The sequence below is a fragment of the Chinchilla lanigera genome, unplaced genomic scaffold, assembly GCF_000276665.1.
Source record: "Chinchilla lanigera isolate Chin_1 unplaced genomic scaffold, ChiLan1.0 scaffold00032, whole genome shotgun sequence".
NCBI classification, from domain to species: domain Eukaryota; kingdom Metazoa; phylum Chordata; class Mammalia; order Rodentia; family Chinchillidae; genus Chinchilla; species Chinchilla lanigera.
Genome location: NW_004955433.1, coordinates 4,583,972 through 4,602,985, shown reverse-complemented (window position 1 = coordinate 4,602,985; position 19,014 = coordinate 4,583,972). Strand labels below are relative to the sequence as shown.

Sequence of the window (19,014 nt, the reverse complement as noted above, 5' to 3'; positions counted from 1 at the left end):
TACATGATATCACTCATATATATATATGATTTTGATTAGATTCCAGAAGCTCTGAGAGCATAGGTACTGTTCATAAATCACTATTTTGTCTTAACTCCCTGCCTCCCTATGACAATGAAAATGACTGAATGTTTGTGTTGATTTGCATAGCTTTAATTACTAAAGAGGTTCACCATCTGTTCATACATATATCAGTCATGTGCCTTTTATTCTGGATTGTCTGTTTTGAACTGTTAGATAAACTTTTGATCGTGTAGTACCAATTTCTAACAACTCTGGATGTATAATAAATATAACTAAATGTTTGCAAAATGTCTGCAAATATTTTTCCAAGGTCACTTGTCATTGTTTTGCTGCAACTTTATATAATACTTTTCTTTTTACCACTTTTCAAAGAATGTAGAACATACTGAGGTGTCTGGTATGGAAAACAGAAATGCTTTTACTTTTCCAAGATTTTTTAAATTTCAAAATGAACAGCTGTGATATTAATTGTTGAATACCGACTTTGTCTACTGACTTAAAATCCTAAGTTTTTATTTAGTCAATTCTCAAATATATTAATAACCATTTCTGGATTTCTACCCTGCATTATTGATTGGCCTCCTCTGTTTTCTCAAGTGTTTCTCAGACTGTGGATACTGCTGTCTACCTGCCCAAGGAGACAGCTGGACCACAAGTCATGTCTTCCACAGATGTCAAGCATCACCTGCATTGAGCTACCTGGTGCCAGGAGCAGCCATGTGACTCAAGGGAGGGAGGACAGAGTTGAGACTGATGGGAAACAAGGCACATTCAAGTAACATCATCTACTGACTTGGGCAATCTGAATACTTTATAATACTAGATTACTTAATATTGAAACATTTTGGATCTTTGGAAAAAGCCTATTTCAAGGAGTTTCTCCTGGAAACAAAATTTGGGGTGTAAATCTGCATGCAGAAAATTTAATGAAGAGTCACTTTGAATTTGTACCCCTAGGAAGATGGAGGAAACAGGATTGGGCAGGGTAAGAATTCCCACCCAGGGACTCAGCAGCTCTGGAGTTGGGCTGGCCCTGCAGAGTCATCTGAAACTGGTGTCGGGTGGCCAGATATTTATGACCTCATAATGAGCAGTAATTGGATAAGAGCCACCCCAAGAAAAGATATAACTTTGAAAGTGTTTCAGGTGATTGCAATCACTCTAGTTAGAAGTTTGTCTATTTTATTGAAAGTCAGCACAGCAACTTTTTAGGTTGATCTTCTATATTATTGTTCCACTTTTCTATTTTTATTACCTATGTTATTATCTTTGTTAATATTCATGTTATTTACTCCCACTCACTTGGATTTGATTTGCCCTTTTTCTAGCTTCTTAAAGTAGACATTAATGTCATTAATTTTCAGACCTTTCTTCTTTTCCAATATAAGCTTTTCCATCTATAAAATCCCCACTACAGACTCTATTAATTGTATCAAATAAATTTTGATGTTTTATTGACCAAAATTTTTTTCTAAATTACTTATTTAACTGAATGTTTAATATTTAAGTACTTGGATAATTTCCAGGTTTGTTTCTGTAATTGATTTATATTTTTAATTGTGTTATGATCAAAGAATATACTTCTGATTTTGATATTTTAAATGTACTAAGACTTGTTTTAAATCCCAATATAACGTGTCTCTTCATTCTGTTCTATAAATGTCAAGTAAATCAAATTGGTTGATCATTTAATTTTTTATGTCCTTACAGATTTCCCATCTTCTGGTTTGGTTTTATCAATTGTTTAAAAATGAATGTTGACATATCCAGTTGCACTTGGGGATTTGTCTGTTTCTCCTTTGAGTTCTTATTAGTTGGTTTCATGTATTCTCAAGATCTGCTGTGAAGTGCATAGCTTAAATATTTATTATGACATCTTATTTAATTGGTATATGATGCCCTTTCTCCCTGAAATATTTCATATTTTGTGTTCTCATTTGCCTGACATTAATATAGTTATTACAATTTTGTGACTTATATTTTATCATTCTTTTTGGGGGGTGGGGAGGTTCCAGTATTGGGAATCGAACTCACGATCTTGCACTTGCCAGGCTGGCACTGTGCCGCTGAGCTAAATCCCCAGCCTCTCATTCTTTTATTTTTAATTTATTGAATCTATCAATACATTTATATTCAATCGTGTTATTTACATTTAAATGGGGTAGCATACATGAATCTAGAATTTTATCTATTCTGATAACATCTGCCATTGAATTAGCTATTTAGATCATTTACATTTACTGTAGTTTTCAGTGTGGTTGGGTTTTAATCTACTGCTTTGCTATTTTATTCATTGGTTTCATTTACTTTGATTTTTTTGCTTTCTATTGGAATGAGGATTTTTTAGTATTTCATTTGTACGTCCATTGTTGGATTATTAGTGTCTGTTTCATTTTTCACTTGCTGCTCTGAGATTTACAATATGAATCATTAGTTTATCACGTTTCCATCAAATAGTACTATACTATTGTACCTATATCAAACCACTACAACATAATGTCCTCCCAGCCTTTGTGCTGTTGTTATCTCGTACAGTCATTCTGTGCTAGATTTGTTATGGGATGCCCTGCAGATACCAAAATGCATGGGTGTTCAATTTCCTTGTATAAATGGTATTTACATTTACATACAATCTACACACATCCTTCCAAATTCTAAAAATCATCTTTAGATTATTTACATACAATCTACACACATTCTTCCAAATTCTAAAAATCATCTTTAGATTATTTGTAACATCTAACACAGTGTAAATACTATGTAAATCATGTTTGTCAGGGAATAACTATTTTAAAAATATCTGAGGCTTGGGGTGTAATTCAGTAGAGCTTAGCGTGCATGAGGCCTGAGTTCCATGCCCAGTACCAAAAGAAAAAGAGCCCATAGAAGCTAAATGTAGAGGAAATTTATTTTTTAATATTTTCAATCGACAGTTCAACCTATATATGCAAACCCTGTGGAAAAAGAGGACCCTATATTTTATCACTCTGTGTGTAATGAATCAAAGAATTCAATGTCATTGCTTTTCCTTTAGTCAAAATTTTTAATTAATTTTATTGGTACACTTTTAATACATGTAATGTTCACATTCATCATAGGAAGTTGTACCTGTATGTAATGTATCTTGATTCTTTTTGCTCCATTTTCCTCCCCTCCCTTCAACCATTCTTCCCCTCTTCAGTCACAAAGTCTTTGCTTCCATTTTCTCCTTCTATTTTCTTTATTTTTCCTTTTCCCTTCCTCCCCTTCCTTTTTCCCTCTCCCTTATTCCCTTCCCATTTGAAAATTTTCTTCCTACTTCTGTAATTCATTTTGGTCCATATTTACCCCTTTGATTATTCACACAAGAGAATGCAATATTTAAATACTATATCTGACTAATTTCACTTAAAAGTATGGTCTTGAGGTGCATTCATTTACCTAAAAAAGTCTCAAGTTTACACTTTATGGGAGTATACTACTCTATTCTATACAAAAACCAGACTTTCTTTATTCATTCATCCACTGATGGGCATCTGGGTTGTTTTCAAGATTTCACAAACTGTGCTGTTATAAATGTGAGTGTGCATATATCGCTGTGACATGATGTGCTGAACCCTTTCAGGAAGGTACCAAGATGGCTCAAATGGAACCTTTAGTTTTAGTTTTTTGAGGAATCTCCATACTGATTTCCATATTGGTTGTACCAGTTTACACTTCTATCAAAAGTGGAGGGAGTATCTTTTTCTCCACAGCCTTATCAGTATTTATTATTGGTTGACGTCTTGATGATAGCCAATCCTTCTGCAGTGAGATAAATTCTGTGTTCTAATTTGCATTTCTCAAATCTCCAGTGATATTGAACATTTTTTCATATATCTATTTGCTGTTTTTACTACTAACAATTTCTATTCATTTCAAGTGCCCATTTTGGGACTGAGCACTTAAAAGTGAGGGGGTCTGCTTTTTTAAAAAAAATTCTTTATATTTTCTAGATATTGTTCCTTTGAGCAATGGCTGGTAAATATTTCCCCATTCTGTGGGCTGAATCTTCACTCTGATGGTGATTTTTTTGGCTGTGTAAAAGCTTTTTAATATGATGAAATACCAGTCGTTGGTTCTATGTAATATTTCCTGTGCAGTCAAGGTTTTGTTCATAAAATCTGTGCCTACACCTATGTCATCGAGAGTTTTAGCTATTCCATCTTTCAGCACATTAAGTATTTTTACTTTAATGTTTATGTCTTTGATCCATTTTTGTTTTGGTTAGTTCATGGTTAGGCTTAATATTTGGCATGTGAAAGGCCAGTTTTCTCAGCGTCACTTCTTAAAGAAGCTATCTTTCTTCCAGTGAAAGTACTTGTCCCCTTAGTCAGTGATAAGGCGGCTGAGTATGTTTGGAGTTGTTTCTACATCTCCTATTCTGTCTCACTGATCTTCGAGTCTGTGTTGTCATCAGTCCCACACTGTTTCTATCATGGCAGCTTTGTGGTATAATTTTAAGTCAGGGATCCTGATGTCTCTGTCTTGCCTTTACTGCCCAGAATTGCTACTGCAATTTGGGTCCTTTCTAGTTCCAAATGAATTTTAGGATTGTTTTCTCTCATTCTATGAGGTGTGTTATTGGTATTTTGAACAGCATGAAATTAAATCTGTATAACAATTTTGGAAGGATGGCCATTTTCACTACATTGGTTCTGTCCCTCCAAGAACAGGGGATATCTTTCCATTTTCTGACATCCTCTTGATCATTTTTTTTTTCCAGAGAACTGTAGTTTTCAATGTAAAGGTCTTGTACTTCCTTCATTAGATTGATTCTTAAGGATTTCATTTTCTTGATGCTGTTATGAAAGGTGTGATTTCCCTAATATCTCTCTCAGTGAGTTTATTTGTATATATGAATGCTATTGATTTTTGAGTGCTGACTTTGTGTTCTTTGACCATATTGAATCTGGTTATTAAATCTAGGAGTCTTTTGGTGGACTTTTTGGAGTCTTCTGTGTAGAGTATTATGTCATCCACAAATAATGGTAATTTAACTTCTTCCTTTCCTGTCCTTAGTCCTTTTCCTTCTCTTTTCTCATTTCTCTGGCTATTGTTTCCAGAATTATATTGAATAGGATTGGTGACAGTGGACAGCCTTGACTTGTTCTTAATTTTAGCGTAAAAGCTTACAGATTTTGATCATTTAGTATGATGTTGGTTGTTGGCTTGTCATATATGGTTTTAATTAGATTAAGATAAAGACCTTCTATTCCAATTTTCTGAAGTGTTTTTATCATGAGTTGGTTTTAGACTTTGTCAAATGCTTTTTCTACATCTATCGAGATGATGAAGAGGTTTTTTTTTTAATTTGGTTCTGTTAAGGTGGTGTATTATATTTATTTCTTTGCATATGTTGAACCATCCCTGCATCCTTGGGATGAGTCCTACTTGGTCATGGTGTATAATCTTCTTGATGGCTTTGCAGCATTCTGTTTGCTAGTATCTTACTGAGGATTTTGCTTCTATATTCATTAATGAGACTGGCGTACAGTTCTCTTTTTTGGGTTATATCCTTCTTTGGTTTTGGTATCAGGATAATGCTTGCTACCAGGAATGAGTCTGAAATAGTGCTTCCCTTTCAATTTCATTAAAGAGTTTGAGGAATAGTGGCATTAGATCTTCTCTAAATTTCTTGTGTAATTCAACAGTGAATCTGTCACCTGTGCTTTTCTTTTTTTGATAGTTTTTAAATTCTTCAATATCATTGACTAATACTGGATTATTTAAAATTGTTATATCTTCTTGATTTTGCTTTGATAATTCATATATACTTAGGAATGTGTCCATTTCTTTTGTTTTTTCCCATATTAAAGTATGAGTTCTTGAAGTAGGTATTAATGATATTCTGAATTTTGGCAGGATTCATTGTGATTTCACTCCTTTCATTCTTAATTGCACTGACAAGTATTTTCTTTTCTTTTTTGATAAGGTTGGCTAAGGCTCTATTTTATGTAATGTTTCAAAGAACCAACTCTTTGATTTATTCATTCTTTGTATTATTTTTTGCCTCAATTGCATTAATTTTTGCTCTGATTTTTATAATTTCCTCCCTCATGTGTTTTGTGTTTACCTTGCTCTTCTTTTTCTAGAAGCTTGTGGTTTAACATTAGGTTATTTATTTGAGCTCACTCTTTCTGATTTGGATATTCACAATGATAGATTTCCGTCATAGGACTGTTTTCATTATCTCAGAAATTCTAGTATTTTTATTGGTGTTATCATTTTGTGGAGAGTAGCTGAGGCTGGAGATCAATCACACATGTGGGGCTAAAGCAAGGCCAGCCCTGAGAGCATGGAGAGGCCAAGGTGAGCCACATAAACAAGCTATTCCAGCTCCAAGAATGCCAGACACCCAGGTAAGACAAGCAAACAAGTTGGTAGGCAGAGGGGTTGAAATTGACATCAACCTCCTGTGCATAAATAAATGCACTGCAATCACTGAGCAGTTCTTTTTCTCCTACCAGGAGAGGAGGCTCCACCTGACCTCAGCTTTCTGTCTTTTGAACCTTGTCTCCATTTCTTCATCCTCCGCCATCCTTCCCCAGGAGAATTTTAGGAGTTATGCTGGGTATGGCAGTATTTAATTGTAGAAACTAATTTCTTCTTTAATTTCATTTGTGAACCATTGGTTGTTCATGAGGGTGTTAGTTAATTTCCATGTGTTTATGCAATTTTTGCGGTTTCTTTTGCCATTGACTTGCAATTTCATTGCTCTATGGTCTGATAATATGTATGGGATAATTTCAGTCCCTTTGCATTTACTTAAACATGTTCTATGAGGTAATCTGTGGTCTATCTTGGAGAAAGCTGTGTGTGCTGCTAAAAAGTGTGTGTATTCTGTTGTTATCGGGAGGAACACTTTGTAGATATCCACTAAGTCCATTTGCTCAAAGGTTTGGTTTAGCTCTGATATTTCTTGTTGATTCTTTTGTCTAGTTGATCTATTTGTGACAGTGGAGTATAGAGACCCCCATTAAAGCATATTAGCTTGCTTGATTTTCCATACCTATTAATGTTTATTTGGTATAGTTGGCTGTACTGGCATTTAGGTGGTGAGGCATGGCCTGGCTATGAGTTCATGGGTTGGCTCTCCTGTCGAGGTCCAGTGACATAACCAGTGTGACTTTCATCCTTTGCCCAGAGATAAACAGAATGTCCCTGTCCCAGGCATATAGTTGTCCGACCAGATATGACTTTCAGCTTGAGTCAAGAAGAGGCATGAAGGTATAGGTGGAGGAACCCACAGGAAGAGTGGTCCAATTTTGAGTACTAATTTCGAGCAAGATGGCAGAGCAGTAAAGAGCAGCAAATCAGCATCTCCAAGATTTAGAATCCAGACTCTGGCATGTAACAACTTGAGGTAGAAAAGAAGGTGGGAAGTGGATTCTAGGGACCCAGGAAGGATCAGAAGGGAGACTGGGAGCCCAAAAGGAAAGGGAAGAGACAGACCTCAGCACGGGAAAAGGGGGCAGCAAACTGAACTTTCTCCCTGACTCTCAGTTTGTGCCATGAGAGAGGAGCCTTAAATGTACAGAGACACACTGAGGGTGGGTAACTCTAGAGGCCTTTAGGAAGAAACACACCAGTGTAACAGAGCAGTGGATGCTGTGACCTACAACCTGGTGAGTGATTCCAGTCCAGGCATCCCATGGAGTGAGTGTGTTATGATTTGTGTCTGGACGTCCTCCAACACCTCATACAGTCAGGGGGTGGAAGCTTTGCAGAGGCACCTGGGTCTAGAGTTTGTGATTGGTTCATTTTCTAGTCCTGGGGTTGAGAGTGTGAGTGCTACACCCACCCGAGGGTGAGTAGCCTGTATATAATATAAGGGAGGAAAAGAGGCTCCCCTGCCTCTTTTTTGCTCTTGTTGTTTTTGATATCTTCTGCCACCATGAATTGTTTCCCCTCAGCTAAACCACACAGCCATAAAGCCAACTGAGAATGGACTGAACCCTCCACAAACATTGAGCTAAATAAACCTTCCTCCCTTAATTTTGGACACCAGATATTTTGTCTTAGTGATGAGAGAAAAGTAACCAAGACAGGGTGACTGGTCAGGAGCCTTTTTAGGAAGGGGCCAACTGAACCCAGTACTCAAAGCAGCTGTGGGTTAGCTTCATCTCAGAATTCCCAATGACTGATTGAGGGACAATCTCTGATGATGTTCAGGGTCAAGGAGCCAAAGTCAGGTTGGCAAAAGACACTCAGGTTGTTGTAGGCTGAAAAACTGAGGCCACAACCCCACACCAGAGACTAGGACCAGCATAAACTTCTGCGGAGTTGGAAGCACCAGAATCAGCAAGCTTGCCATATTTCTACTTCAGGTTTGTTGGGATTATCCAGCACCCAGTCCTAATCATACTGTAGGTTTTCTGGGATCATCCAGCACAGATCTCTACTCTGTCTGCCTCCTTTGTCTACAAGTGACAATGGAGACAGGCCCTGAACTGGACATTACCTCTAAATTGCAGACTTGAGGGGATAGCCACAGTCATGTAATCACAGATAAATCTTTTTTTCTTCTTTCTTCTTTTTTTAATGACAGTTGCTTTTTCTTTTTTCATAATTGTGAAAATTGTTTTTCTTGTTGTTGTTATTGCTTTGTTTAGTTCTTGTTGTGGTTTATTCCTCCTTTCCCTCCTGTCTTCTTCACTGGTTTCCCAAACCTTGGGTAATCTTTTATTTTCCTTCAGTCTCATATCTAATCTGTTTCTCTTCTTTTATTTCTCTAGTTTTTCCTCTTATCCTTTTTAAATTTTCTCCCCTGAGGCTAAAATCACTCTGTTGAGAGGATATTTACTGTATAAAATTTTTGATTTGTTGTAGATTTTGTTATATAAGTACAAATCTTGTACCTATGGTTAAAGGTGGCAAATTGAGTTATCACAGTTCATCATTTCCTAGAATGTGCTTGATGCTACTATTGTTACTGATTGTACTACTTCAGCCACAGGACATAGTTGCAATCATATGTTATAGGGGACCCCAGCAAGTCCTGTTTGGTGCTATGGTAAAAGGCTCAAAAAAAAAAAAACCTCAGAGACAAAGTAAAAGTGAAACAAGGAGCTGTAATGGTCAATGCTGATCCAGCAAAGACCCCCAAAAAGCCAGACCAATGATATTTACTGATTATACAATCTGTACAAATCTATACAACAGAGTGAGGAGGATACATGTGGTTCCTGGAGATAATACATTGATGCAGGCTGGATTTGTAAAGGAGGGAACAGAACATTCTTGCATAAAGAAGAGAAGAGACCAGGATTAGGTTATGATTAAGGATTAACTCATTTTTCAAGTAAAATAAACTATAATTCTGGGAAAGAAAATTGGGCAAGTGTCACACTGCTCTTGGTTGCAAGGTGGTCTAATATCAGAGCCCCAAAGCTTCATGGACTGTATCTCTAGTCTCTGCTGTGGATGTTGGTAGGGGGATAATGCTATTCTGCCTGCAATGCACAGTATTCTTATCAGCCACTAGGTTTCCATAAAACAAGCCAATTATAAGGTTAACTCTTTAAAGCCCACACTGCTTACAACCTGCTGTCAGCACAATCAACATGGCAGTCTTCTATAAGTTGTTATTCTGTATATGCCAATACCAAGATTATCTGGAGGTCATGAAAAAAACTATATTCCAGTACCAAAGTACTGGGTGCTAAAATAAATATGTACCAAATGCTCATCCTTAATGAACTGAAAGGGCAAGGTTAACACAGACTCAAAACCCAAAAGCTAGCTATAACTAGAAGACAGCTCTAAAAGTAGTCATTTCCTAAGGTAGTCTCAATACTAGTAAAAAAGCTGCCTAATATGAGCAATTTACAAGAACCAATGCAGAAACCAAATTTTAAAAATAGAAAGTGAAAAGACACAGAAGCAAGATGTAATCCCAGACCTCCAGCTCACCCAAGTAAATCCAAGGGGTACTGGGGTGGAAAAAGAACAAAACGCACCCAGCTGAACTTTCTAAAAGGCAGCAGAAGTGACAAAGCATGTGAATGAGCCTCTAGAAAAAAAAATCCGAAATAATTTCACAGATAACTAAAGAGATGATGACTATAGTGAAGGATGTAACTAGGGAATATAGAGTAGATCCAGATAAAAAGAATAGAAACACGTAGTAAAGTGATGGAAACCAAGAATTCCCAACACAGGAAAAAACTGGATTTCATGAAACAGATTCAAATATCCACAAGATTAAAAATTCTATTGAAAATGTATGCAGCAGAATCAACCAATGTGAGGGCAGAATACCAGATCTAGAAGACAGGTTTGTCATTAGTGATCAGCAAATGAAAGACTTCTTAAAAATAGAAAGAGGTCACAAAAAAAAAGTCAATTCAACAACCATTAGGTGATACAAAGAATAACATAGCATGAATCAGAGTCAATGAAAAATCAAAAGATAGTACAAAGTACATAAAAAAACCTTTGTACAGAACTAATGGCAGAAAACTTCTCGAGTATGAAAAAATAATTTGATGTACAGTTAAGTGAGGCATACAGAACTCCAATCAGCTACAATGACCAGAAATAAAAACTACACCTATGCATATAATAGTCAAGATTCCAGAAAGTCAACACAAGAATAGAATATTAAAAGCTGTTAGAGAAAAGAAACAAATCACCTATAAAGGAAAGTCCAACAGAATCACAACAGACTAGTCAAAACAAACCCTTAAATCATGGAGAACTTAGAGTGAGTTATTTCAAGCCCTAAAAGAAAACAACCTCCAAACTAGATTGATGTATCTTGCAAAACAATCTTTCAAAATTGATGGAGAAATAAGACATTTTCATGATGAAAAACACCTGAAGAAATTCATGACCACCAAACCAGCACTCCAAAAGGTTCTGAAGGCTATTCTAGAAAAAAACAACTAAGACAACAATTGCATGAATCTCAATAGAATGAATCCAAGAGGCAAGGCAAGTAATTTAATGTAGGGGAAAGAAAGAGAACCAACAACAGGAAAATAATATGACAAGGATAAGTGAACACATACCAGTTAAAACCATCAATGAAAATGGTCCTAATTCATCAGTCAAAAGAGATAGATTAGCAGAATAGATTAAGAAATAAGATCCAACAATATGTTGCATACAGTGAGCACATTTAACTCAAAAAAATTCATAGGCTGAAAGTCAAAGGTTCAAAAACAATAGTCTATGTGACAGGAACCTGGAAAAAAGCAGGGCTAACTGTTCTGTTTGCAAACAAAGTGAATTTCAAATCAAGTCAAGGAGAAACAAAGGTCATACTTGTGAAGGGATCAACCCAAGATGAGGAGATTGTTAAGTTGTAAAAATTTTAGAAGTCTAAAAGTGAAATGTAAAATACCTTTGATCCACATATTTAGCATTTTAGGTGCTTTTTAATTCGTTTGGGTTGATATGAGTTTCTTATTAAGGTTGGCCAAGGGTTTGTTGACTTTATTTAATCTTTCAAAGAATCAACTTTTAATTCTTTGATTCCTTGTATTGTTTTCTTAGTCTCCACTGTATTAATTCCTGCTCTTTCTAGAATGTCCTTCAGAATACTTTTTAGTGCTTGTTTGGTGTGCATGAATTTCTTCAGGTATTTTTTGTCAGGGAAGTATCTTCTTTCTCTATCAATTTTGAAATGTAATTTTTCAGGGTACATCAATCTGGGTTGGAGATTATTTTCTTGTAAGGCTTGAAAAACTTCACTTAAGCTCTCCTTTACTTGAGAGTTTGTGTTGAGAAGTCTGTTATGATTCTGATGGGTATTGTTTTATAGGTGATTTGGTTTTTTTTTTTTCTCTGAAAGCTTTTAACATTTTATTCTTGTGTTGACTTTCTGAAATCTTGACTATCATATGCCTTGCTGCAGATTTTTTTTTATCATGGCTAATTAGAATTTTGTATGCCTCACTCAGGCTTATGTCAAATTATTTTTCCCTGCCAGGGAAGTTTTCTGCCATTACTTCTGTGAACAAGTATTTTATGTTCTTTATGCTATCTCCTGCATTTTCACTGACTCTGAGAAATTTTATGTTATTCTTCTTTTGATGGTCTAGCAGCTACTGGATTGATTTCCTGTGGTGCCTTGCAATTTTTAAGAAATGTTTCTTTTCATGATAACTAACTGAAATCCTATATTCTGTATCTGAGATTCTGTTCTCATATTGGCTCATTCTGCTGTGTATACTTTCAATGGAATATTTAATCTCCTGAATATCTGTCTGAACCTGTTTTATGGATTCCATTTTTTTCCTATGTTGGGTGTTCATGGGTTTCATTATTTTCCTAAGCTTCTTTATTTTTTATCTGTATCTGTTCTAGAGTCACTAAGCATGGCTTTTAGTATGGTCACCATCTCTGTAATTATCTGAGAAAGTATTTCTGAGTTATTTATTTGTAGAGCATCTTTCATCTGCTTAGTTACTTGCATTGTTACCACTTCAAAGAGTCCAGGTGTGTGGCTTTCAGATGTCTCACCTCATTGCCCCCTGCATTTGCTTTTGGTAACCTTGATGTCTGGGGCTGAATCTCGTTTAAGTGTCTTCACATTTTGTGTATTTTTTAAAACACAAAATTGATGTTGATGCTTGTAAATTCCCCATGGTTAGTAGATTTATTGTTATTTAGAACCTTTAGGAAATGACTACTTCTCAGACATATTTTGCAGGTATAGCTGGCTTTTGGGTTTTGAGTATGTTGCAAGATCCTACCTCTTCAATTTATTGGAGATGAGAAGTGGCTGCCTGCTTGGCCCAGCTCCTGGCTCTCTGGCACTGGCCTATAGCACTTTTTATGAAGAACAACTAGTTAGAACAATTACATAACTTTGGCTAAAGTGATATGATCAGCACTAAAAATAGCATCAAACACAGCCTAGAAAATAACAACCTGAGATAACTATTAATTTGCCAGCTTTAACCATACAGACTAGGTTTATGGTTATAGAACAAAATCTAAAATGAACCAGAAAAGTGTACATAAGCTCTAAATATAGCAATTTTTGCCATCAGGTGAGAAAATTTGAAAAGGATTGGGGGAAATAGAGAAATAGAAGAAAAGAAAGAGATTAGAAGCAAAGCTGGAGTACAAAGTAAGATCATGCAAACTTTGGGAAACTGGTGCAGGAGACAGGAGGGAAATAGAGACAGAAGAAATTAAAACAAGAACAAAATAGAACAACAAAAATCAGAAAACATGTTCACATTCATATAAAAACATGAACAATGAAGGAAAAAGAAACAAACAAGCCCAAGCCAGAAAGAAAATAAAGAAAAATGTACAATTCAAGATGTGTCTCTACTGCTACTGGTAGACGACATGGACAGAGAGAGTCCAGATTCCTCATCGATCAATCCTAGCAAAGCAACAGCAGCTCTATGGCAGTTAGAGGATGATTCCAGTGAGCTTGCACCCCTATTTCTACTGAAGTTCAGGATGGCCTCAGGCTGGGAGGCTGGAACTAGGTCCTCCAAGCCTGCTACAGTCCCCATGCCCACTACCAGCTTGAATTTGGCTGGGAGCCACTAAGTATAGCTAGCATCTAATGATCCTGAGCTCAGCTGGCCTCTCCCCAACATAACCCCCAGCTAATCGCCCTCTCTCATGGGAGGTCAGAATGGGACAATGTGCCAGCCAGTGAGGTCCACTGCTTCCTCTGCTCCACTCCACTGGTGTACTTCTCTATGGAGGCCTCTGGGATCCCCAGAAGTCAACCTGTGTGGGCAGTTTTAAGCCACCTCTTCCATGAAGTGAGGCCAGACTAAGGGAGAAATTACCACTTGCCTCCTCCTTCTTCACTGATGTTGCTCTCTTTGCTTTCCCTGTGGGATTCAATTCTCCCTTCAGATTATTCCTAGGTCCTATGGACCCACTTCACTTCTTTTCCTTGTGTTGCTATATTCCAGTGTCTGGACACCAAATCTCAGAGAGGTTCTTTCTCTGCTGCTCACCACTCTGCCATCTTCCTGGAAGTCTCTCTAGTTTTCATATTTTGAGAATTCTCTATACTGACTTCCATAGTGGTTATAAATAGCCACCCACAGAATGAGGTGTGAAGGTGTACAAAAGATCTGTCTGCACAGTGGTAACTGAAGGGTCCAGTAGAAGGCCTGGAGCTCAGTGTTATGTTTGTATCAGGAGGCTGAAGGGTCTACCTCCTTTTCAATGTTTATTTCAAAAAGTTTTTATTGAACTACACTTTTAGCATTTGTTCTCTTCCCTGGTCCTAGTGTACTTCCTCAAGGACTCTTACTACTGTGGGTTCCATCTTCTACCTACCTGTAATAATTATCAGTTGTCTCTCAATTCTTTGTCTCTTTCTTCACTATTTTTTACATTTAAAATCTCCTGTTTACCTTCAAATTCTTAAGATATTAACTGTTGTGCTTATCCAGTCTTATGTTTCTTCTAATTTAGTTTATTTTTTGGTGTTTTGATTGGGGGGGCGGTACGGGGATGTGCCCAGGATCTTTGTATGAAGCTTCATTTTCAGTGCCTTTTCTAAAATTTTGAGATAAGTGGGCTGGGCTCAAACTCCAGGTCCTTCTGCCTCCACCTCCTGAGTAGCTGGGATTACAGGTCGCCACATCTGGCTTCATTTTTTTATTTTTGAAGTCTTGTTTTTGTTCCTAATTCATTTCTGAATTCTGTTACATTATTTCTGAAACAGTTCATGTGTGCATAATTTTCTTAATGCCTTTTAGGATGAGTTCAAAACGAAAGGTCCAGAATCAAGCAGGTCTTTCAGGGGTGCTGTCATTGTCTACAGAGATGCTTTATTTCTTGCCCTCATACTGTGATTTAGAATGGACTTGGACCGTGGTGCTTTTCTATGGCTCATTTCTAGTTTTACCAAATTTTACAAGGTGTGGCTCACAGCATTTTACTTTTGTTTTTGTATAATATTTCAGAATGAGATAGTAGCTTTACTTCTTATTCTTTTTCAAACTTTTCCCTCCTCCACGTTTACCTGAATCTCCTCTTTCACATTTTGTCTCTACTGTCTCTGCCTAGCTCAGTATGGATTCCATCCCTAAGTGTTTCTCAGAGTGCGGAGTAATGTCCAAAGGGAAATACAGAAAGTCCTTTCACGAGCTCCCAGGGTCTGGATGGCCCTATCTATCTCTTCTGGGAACTTTTGCACTCATCTACTAATGGAGGCCTCTGGGCATCACCCTCCTTGTGTCAGCTAAGCACCCTGTGAAGAAGACCTGTTGTCTGTCCATCAGATTTTTTGTTCAGAGGTCTTTCCATGCCCCATTGTTGAGTTGGGTTGGGTTGGGTTGGTTTGGTTTGGATTTGAGACAGGGTCTCACACTGTAGTTCAGGCTGGCCTTGAACTCACTGTTTAGCCCAAGATGGCCTCAAACCACGGCGATCCTACTGCCTCAGTCTGTCGAGCGTTGGGATTATAGGTGTGCACCACACACTGGGCCATGTCTGTATTGTTTTCTTCTGCTTTTCTCCTGCATGGATGCTAATGCCTGCTGGGTGTTTTGGCTGCTCATGTTTATCCCCTTGTGCTTTCATGTTGGGATCCATGGGAATAAGTCTTCCCTATATCTGCCTGAACACTGCTCATGAGTTTTGCATTTTGCTCACTGGGTGTTCCTGGCTTCTGGGTCATCCTTCTTTCCTTGATTCCTCCTACTTTTCTGAACCCCCTTCTCATTCTCCTTTTTGAGCCCACTCGCATGCCCATTCCTCAAATAATGGTGCTCTTCTGCATTTGTCTTAAACTCCATTCTTGTTTCCATTTGTACACTCCTCTTGGGAATTCTCCCTGCTTCCACTCTGGGCTCATCCTAGTGGTAGTTTCTAAAGCTTATATGAATAAAATTTAAATGGAATATACTGTGAATACATAGAATACCGATATAGAGAATTGTTGGAAGCACTAAGAAGGAGCTCAGGTGCATAATGTTTTTATGTTACAATTATGTTAAGGTTTTAGAAGTATCAGAAATACAACATTCTCATAAGCTTCACCTCTGATCATAAGAACTCATGTCTGTAATGAAAAGTGATATTTTTGCATAGAGGAAGTAATGCAGTGAACCTACTGAAGAATAAACATAAGACTTTGTTTTTATCCCCCCCCCATAGTGGAGATTGAACCCAAAGCTTTCTCATTAAGTTACTTCCCCTCATCCCCAGTCTTTTTTTATTTTTTGAGACAAGGTCTCCATAAATCTTTTTGTTTGTTTGTTTTTTCCGTTTTTCTTCTGGTACCAAGAATTGAACTCATGACCTTGCTCTTGCCAGGCAGGTGCTTTGCTTCTGAGCTAAATACACCCCCCATAAATCTTTAAATTGCTCAGGCTAGACTCAAATTTGCAATCGCCCTGCCTCTTAAGACTCCTCTTAAAAGGAGAACAGCTAATGTATGTCATATTTTTCCCAATGAGTAAAGAAAAGATTGCATGCCATTCTAAAACAAATCAATTAAGAATTTTCACAGGGAACAGTATCCTGGTGCAACAAACAATGGAAAACATATAATGACTAGCTGTTAGTTGGCTTCTCACATAATCACAATAAATTATGTTCCTTGATTTTCCCTAGAGTCTCGTGCAATCAGTATCCGCCAAGTAATTTTTAGGTTCTATCCAAAAGATTGCATTTATATGATTTGATTCAATTTACTTCTACTTTCCAAATCATGGAAAGATAATACTCTAACTAAAACTCCTTACTGTTTATCTCAGTAAATTTAGCCATGACTAGGATCCATTCTTCAGGGAAATTTTTAAATAATTCTAACATTGCTTAATCCTTTACCCAAGAAAACAATTCATTATGACTTTTATTTTTCCAGTGGCCACAGGAAGCCACTGAAATGAAGGCACTGTGTTCAGTCAAATGAAAGGATTACTAAGACAGAACCCAGAAAATCACAGTATAAAAATTTTCTTAAAGTCTTTCAACAATTTGTGTATTTATTTAGATTATTCACTTAATTAGACTAGATGATACTAACTTCTAGAACAAAAAACACCGTTTGGGTTAGTAGAGGTAAATCTAACTGCTGATATTATGATAAAGTTCTTTCAATGTTTTATAAATATTTGAACAGCTGATGTAGGCCAGCTCCTTTTATCCTCCTGAAATTTCTTTCCCATCCTCCAGTTCCTCAAGTAATTAGCTGTGGTTAGTAATCATTTTTCTCCCATGATTCCCTTTCTCCCTAGCCAAGGATCATATAAAGAGTTCTGTATTTATTATTTTCATATACAGAGGTACTTAGTTATTACTTTCCGTTAAATGATTATACAAAAGTCATGGCCAGGATGGCAAATAGTTGCCAAAGTCAAAGGAAAACTTAAAAAATAGAAGCATTTACTTATAAAGATATGGGCAGAATTAATGAAAACCAACATGGAATGCTAAAGCGTCCTCAGGTTAGCAACAGTGGTAGCCATTACTACCCTTAAGCATAAAAGGAGATAGGAGAGGAAGCATCTGTGAGAACAGGGAGTGCTGCCAGACCCTGGAAAGAGTCTGGAGCTCACAGAATGAGAAGATGGCCAAACCTAAGGCATGCAGCCAATTCCAAACCACAGCCAGTAGGGAAGTGACAGGGAATAAATCTAACCAGTGTCTTCTAACCCTGTCATCTCCTGCTGGTGTTTCCTGTTGGCTGAAACCAGCCCAAAGCCAAAGATATATGATAAGTTACCTCCAAAGTCAGCTCCCAGGAACACAGACATGTAAACCAGTACATTAACATGACCATTTTATATGTGAATCATTGGTACCAGTTTTTATGGAAATTACCTGAAAGCTTTTTGCAGTAGAAAAATATTCTATACAATAAAACAGTAGCCAATGAATATTTGCAAAATAGTGAATATGTGTAAATATGGAACAAATTAAATTTAGACTGCACTATTCACAGTGTAATAAATTTAGGTGACTACAGTTAAGTCTAGAACAAATTCTTATTTAATTCCTAGCAATTAAGGGAGCATCTTTCACAGCAGGTTCTTGGGGAAGGTCACTGGATGAACACACGGAAGCATAGATGGGCAGATGGAAGTATACACAGATGGAAGTGTAGAATACTGCCCATAACTTAGTCCAACCCCTTCATTTTTCAGGCCCAGAAATGAAATTTCAAATTGATTAAAAACACAATATTGCAGAGTCAAATATCATCATGACTTTATGCTCATCCAACTACAACATACTATCTCTAATGTACCTTTTAAAATTTGCTCAACACAAGTAAGTTCAAAAGATGTTTTGCCCAACATTGTGATTGTTGATAAAAATGTATTGTGTTTTTGAAAAATGCTAACAAAGTATATTTTAAGTGTTTTCACCATAAAATGATAATTAGGAAGTGATACATGCAAATTAGCTCTATCTACCTATTGTACATTGCACATATTTTTTATTTCATGGAAAAAAGGTAAAGCAGAAATTCCTAACAAAATATTAGGAGAATAATAGTTAATAAGTTGCACATTGTCATCTTCAAAGTAGTTACTCAGAGTACAAGGTATGGGCAGAAAAAATTCTCCACTCGTTTATTAGCACAAACCCTTCTTTTCAGTGAACTAAAAGATATTAATAGTATAGCTAACTTACATTTTTTTCCTTTTTCTCTCCCTTCCTTTCCCATTTCCCCCATCCTAGTTCCTTTTTCCCTTTAAACAATTTTCTCTCATTTCATATCTATTATATATTTTAGATCTTATTTACTCTTTCACTTTCACATACCAGGGAGACAATATTATGTCTACACGTGTGAGTCTGATTTATTTCACTTATGTGTATGTTTTCTAGTTGCATCCATTTACCCATAAAAGTCTTAAGTATATCCTTCTTTATGGCTGATTAGTACTCCATTGTGTAAAAAGACCACATCTTTTTTTTTTATTTTAGAAATAAAAGGAGGAAAACATTAACAGACAGACAACCATTTACAAAATAGCAAAAGAACAGTACGGACAATACAGAGTTACAAACAAAGCG

At 36.7% G+C, this 19,014-nt stretch overlaps 1 protein-coding gene across 5 annotated transcripts in view; it reads right to left on the bottom strand.

Moving 5' to 3' along the window:
* LOC102025938 (chromosome unknown open reading frame, human C4orf22) overlaps positions 1–19,014 on the bottom strand; it is a 576,439-nt gene that overhangs the window by 555,034 nt on the left and 2,391 nt on the right. The gene's annotated exons all lie outside the window — the stretch shown is intronic.